Here is an 11,577-nt window from a genome sequence, read left to right on the forward strand (position 1 = left end):
AATTTTTTTTTTAATTGTTTGTTGTGTTTTTTTTTTCTTTTCAACACTTTCTTTTTTTTAATAGCATTTGTTTTTCCAACTGACTCTTTTTCAAAAGAAAATAGCATGATTTTTCAAATATAAATAACACCTTATCTTTCTGAAACAACGACTGACACAACGACTGTCCCCCCCAAACTTAAGAGAGACAGTGTCCTCACTGGGAAAAGACTTTTGCATCAGATGAAAAAAAAGCTTAACAGTAAAAAGGACAAGGACTTCCTATATAGGGGCAAAGAAAAAGCTTAAAGTCTGTAAAGATCAAAAAGACATAAAAGAAAATGAGTTTATCACATAAACAAAGGAAATAGCTCAAAGCTTAGTCAGGCATAGAACAGAAAATTCAACAATCTCTTATAATTATCATCGACATGAAATCACATGCACAGCACAGATGCTTCAAAATAGGCATGTGAAAAGCTAAACTAAGGCTAAGTGAAGGCATACTTTAAGTGATCAGAAGATAAACGATACTAATTTATTCATGCTTCAACTAAGCTCGAAACATAATCAATACAAAAAAAACATGCGTAGTAATGCTAGAATATGCGAACTACGTCATTAACCAAAAGAAGAAAACACAAAAAATAGCAAAGAAGGAACCTCCCCTTCATGAAGTCGGAGGTTGTGGACTAGGATCAGTGTCAGTACTGGGAGATGGATGACCAAGGATAGCAGCTAGCGCTGGAGGCCATGAAGGTAAAACCGCAAAATCCAATGAAGCCCTTAAGTTGTAGATATGTTGCACGACTTCTCGAACCTGAGAGTTTTCGAAATGCTGGAAAAACAGGGCAGGCGCCAGGCGCCTGCGTGATTTATTTTTTTTCAACGTTTTCTTTTCTTTTTTTTTCAACGTTTTCACAAACATTCTCTTAATAAGAAAAACTTTATAATTAAACAAAAAGAAAATACAAGATACAAAGACTTCCTTCCTTTACTTGTGTTCTTTCAAAAACGGATAAGAAGGAAAAAAACATTTTTCGCAAAAATTTATTGACCTGAAAGTTGAATAGAGGTTTTTCCTCTATCCACTGGTTCTCCAAAATACGGCTTAAGTCTCTGCCCATTTACTTTAAAAACATTTCCCTTAGAGTCAACTAGATCCACTGCCCCATATGGGTAGACTTTAAAAATTTGAAAGGGACCAGACCATCTAGACTTAAGTTTTCCAGGGAAAAGTTTCAACCTAGAGTTGAATAACAGAACCAGATCACCTTCTTGAAGATTGTTCGGCCGAAGACGCCTATCATGCCACTGTTTAGTTTTTTCCTTAAACAACTTAGCATTCTCATAAGAAAAGTGCCTGTGTTCTTCTAATTCCAACAATTGTAACTTCCTCGCTTCACCTGCAGCCAACAAATCAAAATTTAATTTCTTAGTAGCCCAAACTGCTTTATATTCTAGCTCAAGAGGCAAATGACATGCTTTTCCAAAAACTAGCCTATAGGGGGACATGCCGAGGGGAGTCTTAAATGCTGTCCTATATGCCCAAAGTGAATCATCAAGCTTAAAAGACCAATCCCTACGGTTAAGATTTACAGTTTTTTCTAAAATGTTTTTTATCTCCCTATTAGATATTTCGGCTAACCCATTCGACTGAGGATGATATGTTGTTGCAACCCTATGACGCACATTGTATTTAGTCAGCAACTTTTGCATAGACCTATTCACAAAATGAGCCCCCCCATCGCTTATCAGACAACGCGGGGTTCCATAACGCGTAAAAATGTGCTTTTGCAGAAAACGAATGACAACTTTGGAATCATTGGTAGCAGTTGCAATGGCTTCTATCCATTTCGAAACATAATCTACTGCTAACAATATATAAAGCTTACCATTAGAAGATGGAAATGGACCCATAAAATCTATACCCCACACATCAAATATTTCAATCTCCAGGATCGGGGTTTGAGGCATTTCGTGGCGTTTAGATATATTACCTGTCCGTTGGCATTTGTCACAAACCTGGGCAAACTTATGTGCATCTTTGAACAGAGTGGGCCAAAAGAACCCACTTTGCAAAACTTTGGCTGCGGTTTTGTGTCCTGCAAAATGTCCTCCATATGGAGACATATGACAAGCGTCTAATATCGCCTCGTGCTCTTCTTCTGCGACACACCTGCGTAAGATATTGTCAGGTCCTAGCTTATATAAAAAAAGCTCATCCCAACGATAACATCGAACTTCATTTAGAAATTTCTTTACCTGTTGCTTGTTGAACTCATAAGGAACTATTCGACTTACCAAATAATTTGCTATATCGGCATACCACGGAACTGAATCAACTCGCAAGAGTTGCTCGTCAATAAACTGTTCACGTATAACAGTTCCATCATCACAGAGCGGGGATTCCAATCTAGACAGGAGATCAGCAACTTGGTTTTCAGTACCCTTCCTGTCCCTAACTTCAATATCAAACTCTTGAAGTAACAAAATCCACCGTATCAAACGTGGTTTAGCATCTTTTTTAGCAAATAAATATTTTAAAGCAGAATGGTCAGTAAAAACAATGACTTTTGTGCCTATCAAGTAAGACCTAAACTTATCAAAGGCGAACACAACTGCTAACAGTTCCTTTTCAGTAGTAGTGTAATTGAGTTGTGCACCGGTCAGAGTCTTACTAGCATAATACACAGGATGCAAGATCTTGTTTTAACGTTGTCCTAACATAGCTCCTATTGCATAATCACTGGCATCACACATGAGCTCAAAAGGTAAATCCCAATTAGGTTCGATAATTATAGGAGCTGAACTTAGAGCAACTTTCAACATTTCAAATGATTTTAAACAGTCATCATCAAAAACAAATGGTCTATCATGTTCTAACAATTGACACAAGGGTTTAGAAATTTTAGCAAAGTCTTTTATAAAGCGGCGGTAAAATCCCCCATGCCCTAAAAAACTTCTAATCCCTTTGACATTTGTAGGAGGAGATAGCTTTGAAATGATGTCTATCTTAGCGTGGTCTACCTCTATTCCTTGCTTGGAAATTTTGTGACCCAAAACAATACCCTCTTGTACCATGAAATGACACTTCTCCCAATTTAGGACTAGGTTTGTTTGTTCACATCTCTCCAATACTCTCTCCAAATTAACTAAACAAGCGTCGAAAGAATTTCCAAAAACAGAAAAGTCATCCATAAAAACTTCTAGAATATTTTCTACCATGTCAGAGAAGATGGCCATCATACACCTCTGAAAAGTCGCGGGTGCATTGCATAGTCCAAAGGGCATTCGCCTAAAAGCGAACGTACCATACGGACACGTAAATGTTGTCTTCTCCTGGTCTTCTGGAGCAATAGTAATTTGATTATAACCCGAATATCCATCTAAAAAACAATAGAAATCCTTACCTGCCAGACGGTCGAGCATCTGGTCAATAAACGGGAGAGGAAAATGGTCTTTCTTTGTTACCTTGTTGAGTTTGCGATAGTCAATGCAAACTCTCCACCCACTCACAGTTCGGGTTGAGATGAGCTCATTCTCCTCGTTGGCCACCACGGTTATACCCCCTTTCTTTGGTACACACTGTACTGGGCTTACCCAGCTGCTGTCGGATATTGGGTATATAACACCGGCGTCAAGCCATTTAAGAATTTCTTTCCTTACAACCTCTTTCATCTTCGGGTTCAACCGCCTTTGACTCTCAATAGAGTTCTTAGCATCTTCTTCCAATAGAATTTTGTGCATGCAAAAGGCCGGGCTTATCCCTCGGATATCTGCTATCGTCCATCCAATGGCATTTTTGTGCTTCTCCAAAATCTGCAATAAAGAATATTCATTAGTAGGTGATAAATTGGAAGCTATAATAACTGGTAAAGTGTCGTTATCCCCTAAATACACATATTTCAAATGCGACGGCAATGGCTTCTGCTCCAACGTGGGTGGTTCCACTATGGACGGAAGTAACGACTTGCATTCTTCTTTTTGTATTTTTTTAATAGGATTAGCCATATCTTCTGGTCCTTCTGCTATCTTATCAAGCTCTTCTTCAATCTCTGTAACTAATAAGTCATAAAACTCATCAAACATAATAGGATTCAAGCTATTTATAGCAGAGCACTCTTCAAAGTCTCCTGGTAATTTCATGGCGTCTAGAACGTTAAATTTAACTTCTTCATTATTTACCCTCATTGTAATTTCTCCCTTCCTCACATTAAAAACTGTATCCCCAGTGGATAGAAATGGTCTTCCCAAAATAATGGGAACGTCTAAGTCTGCCTCGCAATCTAGAATGATAAAGTCCGCAGGGAAAATGAATTTGTCCACCTGGACTAAAACATCTTCTATCTTTCCCTCAGGTCTTATGATAGATCTATCTGCTAGTTGGAGGGTAACCGTAGTAGGTCTAGCTTCTCCTATGCCTAAAGATTTGAAAACTAATAATGGCATAAGATTAATGCTAGCGCCTAGATCACATAATGCCCTACCTAAGTTTTTTCCTCCTATGGAACATGGAATGGTAAAACTGCCAGGATCATTACATTTCATGGGTAGCGGGCTGCCTACAGCTTCACTACTACATTTTGTCATGGCTACCAGTTCATGCTCTCCTATTTTTTCTTCCTAGAAACTATATCTTTCAAAAACTTAGCATAATTTGGCATCTGTTCTAGAGCATCTACTAATGGTATATTTATATGCAGTTGTTTTAAAATATCTAAAAATTTTCTAAACTGGGAATCATTATTTTTCTTAACTAATCTTTGTGGAAACGGGGGAGTAGGGGTAAAAGAAGGCTGTACCTGTGGAGGAACACTCGGGGTGTCCTCATTACCTTTTCTAATATTTTCTTTTTCTGGTGTTGTTGGATTTTCTGGTATCTTTACAATTGGTTCAGTGGACGGAATCTGTACATCTGTTGTTGGCATTGTTGGTCCATCATATGCCAGTCCACTCTTGAAGGTGACAGCTTTGCACTGTTCTTTCCCTTCTCGTTTTGGTAATTCAGTATGGCCTGGAAAAGAACCTTGTGGTCTATTCTTCAATTCATTGGCGAGCTGTCCCAATTGGGTCTCAAAATTCCTCATTGATGCCGCTTGGGATTGTATCACTGCGTCGGTTCGGGCCATGTACTCCTTCATCATATTCTCAAGATTTGAGTTGTTATTTTTAACTGATGGAGTCTGTGTTCTCTGATTGTACTGCTGTTGCGGTGGCGGGATGTATTGCTGTGTAGGTGGAACATAGGGCTGCTTGTTCTGTTGGCTCTACCCTTGATTAAAACCGCTCGAACCTCCTTGTCCTCCCCATGAGAAATTAGGGTGGTGCCTCCAACCTGGGTTGTAGGTGTTCGAATATGGGTTAAAGTTCCTATTGTTCCCATGTCCTACATAAAAAACAGAAGCAGGGTTATGTGGACAATTATCATAAATATGGTTTTCACTGCAGAATGAACAAATGAGATCGTTGACTTGGCAAACAGGGGCAGGAGTGCAATAATCCGACTGCACAGGTTGTATCGGCGTGGCTAATGGATTTTTTATTCCCAATGCCATCTCTTTTAGCCTCTGGTTCATTGTAACCATCTCTTTTTGCATCGAGGTCGCAATGTCCAGAGCCAAAACTCCAGCTGGATCTTGTTTCTTTGGTGCTGCCCTAGATCTTTGCGAACACCATAGTTCGTTGTGTGAAGCTAAGTCATTTAGGATGTCAACTATCTCGTTGAATGTCTTCTTTGTAAAGGCTCCGTTGGCAGCATTGTTTAGCATCATCTTAGTAGGATGATCTAAACCTCTAAAGAAATGTTCTATCTGGATGCATGCCGGCAAGCCATGGTTCGGACATTTCCTGATTAGTTCTTTAAATCTCTCCCACGCCTCGTGAACAGGTTCACGATCATACTGTCTAAAGGAGATGATCTCCTCTCTGATATCAGCGTGGCGAGTAGGTGGGAAGAATTTTGTTAAGAACTTCTCCACTAACGACCCCCATGTGGTGATGGATCCCGGTGGAAATGCATTGAGCCATGCTCTAGCTTGGTCCTTCAAAGAAAATGGAAAAAGTGTTAGTCTCAGAGCATCGTCTGTTATACCAGGTAATCGAAATGCTTTTGCAATTTGAATGAATGATTTCAGATGATCATGTGGATCCTCATGTTCCTGCCCTCCAAAATGTCCAATTGTCTGCAACATTTGGAACATCATTGGTTTAAGCTCAAAGTTTGCGTGGGCTGGAATAGGGTTGACTATCCCTGAATCAAAGTTCTGAAAAGCCGTGGCGGCATATTCTCGCATTGCCACGTCTCTGTTGTCCGCCACCTGGATATGGTTGAATTCATCATTTCTTGCATGATCCCTCATATTACCGTTAACAGCAGGTGGATCAACCGGATCACGAGGTGGAATATCTGCCATTGATGTGCTCGTACTCTCTACCTCACTTTCAGGACTGATTTCACCTTGTCTCTCTTTTTGCTTTTCTAGTTGTTTTCGAAGTCTTTGCTCCTTTCGAGTTTTTCGAAGGGTCCGCTCAATCTCAGGGTCAAGGGGTAGAAGAAAAGATCTTGTGCTCATGCACTTTAACTTACCCTTGTGAGATAAACGACCAAAAATATAGAACAAAAACGGTGGATGGAAATTACACCCAACAACAATTCACAAAAATAAAAACTAAAAGAATTTGAAAATAATTTTAAAACTAAAGTCCTCGGCAACGGCGCCAAAAACTTGACTGGCGTTTTGCTGAACGCACGCACTAAGCGTGGTAACAATTATATAGATGCAAGCGCACACCTGTCAGAGTAATATAAAATGGATGGAGTATCCAAGTATCGATCCTCAAGGACTTCTAAATAATTTCCAAACTCTGAAGTTTTAAAGAATAGTGAATGTTGAAATGAGTGATTCTTGTAAAATGGGAAGTGGTCACAAATAATGGTTTTGGATTTGGGATTTGGACTTATAATAATAAAACCTAGCCCGAATTACTTCAAGTTAGCCATCAAAGAATCAAGGACATGCTAAGGATAATATGCATTTTACTTTAGAAACTAACGACTACGCTTCTCACTTTACTTATGTCTAAGCAAGTTCAAAGTCCTAAGACATTCCCTAATATGTCTATTATGAGATATATCTTAGTTTTAGGATGGAAATAGTCGCAACATCGGGTTAAGGTCCTATGTCTAGGCTACTTAAGCGGAACCCTTATGTCTAAGGCGCTCCTCTCCTCGGTTTAACCACTCAACAATGCAAATAAGCAACCTTTTCAGTATTGACTTGTTAAGACTTACAGTGGCCTTCTCTAAATCCTAACTTTTTGGGAAAACATGTTGAGCAATGAATGGAAAGCAAAAACACTACTTCTTAGCAACCTTTTTTAGACATAAAAGGCTAACTATCCATAACCGGGCTAGAGACGGGAATTTAGAAAGACATATTGAAGAAAATACAGCAAGTAAAACGGTTGAATGTGGAATGCATGTGTGAAAAACAAAAGTTAACTAACGGAGAGTTTTTATCGGGATTGAGAGCTTCGCCCTTCTCTTTCAAGCAAGGGAGACTGTCACGTGCTCTTTCCTCCAAAAACACAACTCTCTTAACTAAAAATAAAGTAAAGGCAAAGGGAAGATAAGCAAAGTGCTGGATTTTTATATATTTGAATAAGTAGAAAATGACTAAGTACAAATGGAAACAAAACAAGCTCAATAAAGGAATGTAAAGTGCTCGGGATTTAAAAACCAAAAGTAACTAATGAAAGCAACTCAAAAGTACTTAGAAAGCAACAAAGAAACACTAAAAATGATCAAGAGAAGGAAGCAAGGCTTGATGATTTTGGTGGAGAAGTTGCTGGAATTTATAGCTGTGCAGAATTGGTTAGGTAGGTCCTAAAACGATGGTGAATCACCCATTTCCAACTCTTTTGACTGACCAAATCGTGCTCAAACTGATAGTGGAATACTTCTTCTACACGTATGCATCGGTTGGAACCACCAAAACGCATTGGAAGACGCGTTTCATTAAGGGCAAAGTTGGAAGAAAACCAGTTTTTCTGCAGGCTTCCCAGGCGCCTGGCGCCTCCCATGATGGTTTTTCCGTCTTTTTGCTTCTTTTGATTAATTTGCACTCCCAAATGGTCCTAAAATGTCATAAATACAATATAAGCCAACCACAAACCATAATATATGAATTTTGCATGAATTGGAACTCAAACGACCGAGAAAAATCCGAAACAAAGCTGAAACATTGTAAAAACAGCATCTAAAACCTTCTTTTTACGCATGTAAACAAGCGTAATCAGATTTCATAGCCGAGCTCACAACACCTTCCGAGCTGAGCGAGTTCGACCTACCGTGGACAATCTATGTCGACGGATCCTCCAATGAGAAGGGGTGCGGGGCCGGGGTCCTCTTGCTCGGACCAGGAGGCGAGCGATTTGAGTATGCCTTGCGGTTCGGCTTCCGGACTTCTAACAACGAGGCTGAGTATGAAGCATTTATTGCCGGTCTGCGAATCGCTAGAGCATTGGGGGCCTCTTGTGTTAAGGTCTTCAGCGACTTCCAGCTGGTTGTGAGCCAGATCAAGGAAGAGTACCAAGCAAAAGACTCCCGAATGGAGAAGTATTTGGGCAAGGTCAGATCGTACCTCGCCCAGTTTCGAACTTACGAAGTAAGCCGGGTTCCCCGAGCAGAAAATTCTAATGCTGACGCCTTGGCCAAGTTAGCATCAGCATACGAGACCGACCTGGCCAGGTCAGTCCCCGTTGAAATCTTGGATAATCCCTCGATCTTGGAGCCAGATCTGATGAAGATTGGCGCTCCAGAGCCCTCATGGATGGACCCGATTATGGACTTCATTAAGGGCAATTCACCACAAGACCCTAAGGAGCGCAAAAAACTGGCAAGGCAGGCAGCTCGGTTCGTGGTCCGAGGTGGAGCGTTGTACCGGCGCGGCTTTTCCCTACCTCTACTGAGATGTCTAACCCCTGAAGAGGGCCTATACGTCCTCAGCGAAATCCACGAAGGAGTATGTGGCAATCATTCAGGCGCCCGGTCGCTGTCAGCCAAGGTGATCCGACAAGGATACTATTGGCCGACCCTCAGCCAGGACGCCAAGAAGTTCGTTAGAACTTGCGACAATTGCCAACGCTACGGAAACGTAATCCACCAACCTCCCGAGCTGCTTACCCCCATCACGGCCCCATGACCATTCGCGCAGTGGGGGGTAGATATTATTGGTCCTTTCCCTCTGGGCAAAGGTCAGATAAAGTTCGCTGTAGTTGCTGTGGATTACTTTACAAACTGGGCCGAGGCCGGGGCGCTCTTCCACATAACGGAATCCAGAGTCACGTCCTTCGTATGGACAAATATCATATGTCGCTTTGGTATACCGCAGGCCATTGTGACAGACAATGGGAAGCAATTTGACAACGCCAAGTTCAAAGAGTAAATCAAGAGACTTGACTACAACCGACTACGACAAAAGGGTATGGGGGCTATAATGGGCCAGCCCATAAAAGCGACAACTGACAACGACAAGTGTTCCAACTACAACAAAGAAGATGAGCCTATGACAGCCAGCTCATGGAGACGATAATTAGCAGCGACAAATACTCTCAATATAGAAGCTTTAGCATGCTCTATGCTTCTATTTTGAGAGTGTGGGCTATTGTTATAGGGAGAAAATAGAGATCAGGCTAAGCAACCGAAAAGAGGAAAGAGAGCCGAAGAAGGAGCGGACCCGGAGAGAGGTAAGCGGGTCGGGGCCCATCGACCCAGTCCAGCCGTGGTCGACCCGGGGTCGACGCTGAGCACTACTCGGCGTCGAGGGGTTCTCGGCCCAGTGGTCGAGAACCTCTCTAGTGATTCCCGACTCCTGTGCAAGCCCAGCCCGAGTCGACTTGGTCTCAGCCCTGAATAGTACAGCGTGAGACCCATTTTGTGATCCCTTGAGTGTATAAGGATTCGACGAATGTAAACCCTAGGAGGATTAGGGTTCAACTGATCCTGAAGGGATTAGGAGTCGACCATTATAAATACAAGGGTAAGTCAAACCCTAGAGGTATGCTCACAACACTCTACACTTTATACTCAACTACTCCGATTCTGACTTAAGCATCGGAGCCTATGTGGCAAGAGTCACACCGGTCTTTAATGTTATTCTGTTTTGCAGGTCTCGTCGATCCCTTTTATTCTTGAAAATTGGTGTGGAATCCCAAGAAGTCAAATTTCTGTATCAACAAATAATAAATTCATTATTGTTAATCATAAAGTAGGACTGATTGTATTGATTTAATAAATTATTATCAATTAATTTATTGAATTAATTTAAAACTACTTTTTTTTTATTACAACATGTAGGGATGGGGGATCAAACTCACAACCTCCTGGGAATCGAACTCACAACTACTCATTAATTTAAGTTAATTAATTTTACTAAATAAAATGTATAAATATATTTGAAATGAAGCAAGGTATGAAAAGGAAGTAGAAAATGAGAGTAAGGGCAGAGAGAAAACTCACGCTTTTAGAAGGGTATAAACCCTAGTCAGTGAGCATAATAAATTCATGGGAATAAGTTATTCACACTTCGATTTCAAGCTATCAAACCTTGTACCAAACAAAGGATATCTATAATGATATGTTGGGATACCAAATGATGTGAAAAGCCTAGTGAATTGGGATTAGGAATCTTTTTGATTATGTGAACTCCTAATTCTCAGACGTTAAAGCTCTCAAATTCATTTCGATTTCAACTTTCATGTTTAAGTACACAAATTGTCTTAAAGATTAAAGCTCTCGAGACAAAGAAAAAGTTTCAGCCCAATAGTCGAACACTTCACAAGATAAGATCTGTTGGATTTTTTAAAAAAATAGTAGAATTGAAGTTTGTGTCTCACATCGAAAAGATATAAGGTGGGAGTGTGCTCCAACTACTATAAAAGAAGCCCATGGCCTTTGGGTTTTATTCATCTCAATTGAAATAATTTAAGTCTGGTATATCAAATCTAGTTAACTAAATGATATTTGCTTTGAAATAGTGTTTTGTGTAATTGGAATCGAGGAGAGAAATCTTTGTGATTGTAATAATTTTTCATATAGTATATTTCTTACATGATAGAGGATGAATTTACAATGATAGAGTATGTTTGGGGGTAAAAATACCTTGGACATGTGGAGGACGCTTACTGATGTTCAAGAATTAAAGAATCCCACGTCCACCTCGAACCTGCCGAAGAGGTCGGGGTCACCCATTGAAAAAAGGCTAAGTACGCATGCTAAAGTTTGACCTGACCAGGTTAAATCTGCTCGAGACCCGACAGGTCCGACATGAGAAAAAACATGTAACCGCCGGTCGTGAGTACTGTCGGATCCACCATCTATAAATAGAGGGCCTCATTCCACGCTCAAGTATCGAATCTCACCTCGAACTTAATATTGAGTCCGACCTACACTGACTTGAGCGTCGGAGAGTTTACCTTCTTGTGCAGGTTCACTCTTGAGTTCAGGTCGAGCTGGAGACCGGGTTAGAGCTTGGTTCGTAAAACAGCGTTGTGCAATCCTTTGCATAAACATTTGGCGCCGTCTGTGGGGAAGGA

At 40.7% G+C, this 11,577-nt stretch overlaps 1 non-coding gene across 1 annotated transcript; it reads left to right on the forward strand.

Moving 5' to 3' along the window:
• Positions 1-5,808: 5,808 nt before the first annotated feature.
• On the forward strand, positions 5,809-5,915 carry LOC148210945 (small nucleolar RNA R71). The gene has a single exon (XR_015792014.1). It is a non-coding gene; the product is annotated as a small nucleolar RNA R71 (small nucleolar RNA).
• The last annotated feature ends 5,662 nt before the right edge of the window (positions 5,916-11,577 follow it).

The sequence above is a fragment of the Momordica charantia genome (genome assembly GCF_013281855.1).
Source record: "Momordica charantia cultivar OHB3-1 chromosome 6 unlocalized genomic scaffold, Mcharantia_2.0 BLBB01000006.1, whole genome shotgun sequence".
Taxonomy (NCBI): Eukaryota; Viridiplantae; Streptophyta; class Magnoliopsida; order Cucurbitales; family Cucurbitaceae; genus Momordica; species Momordica charantia.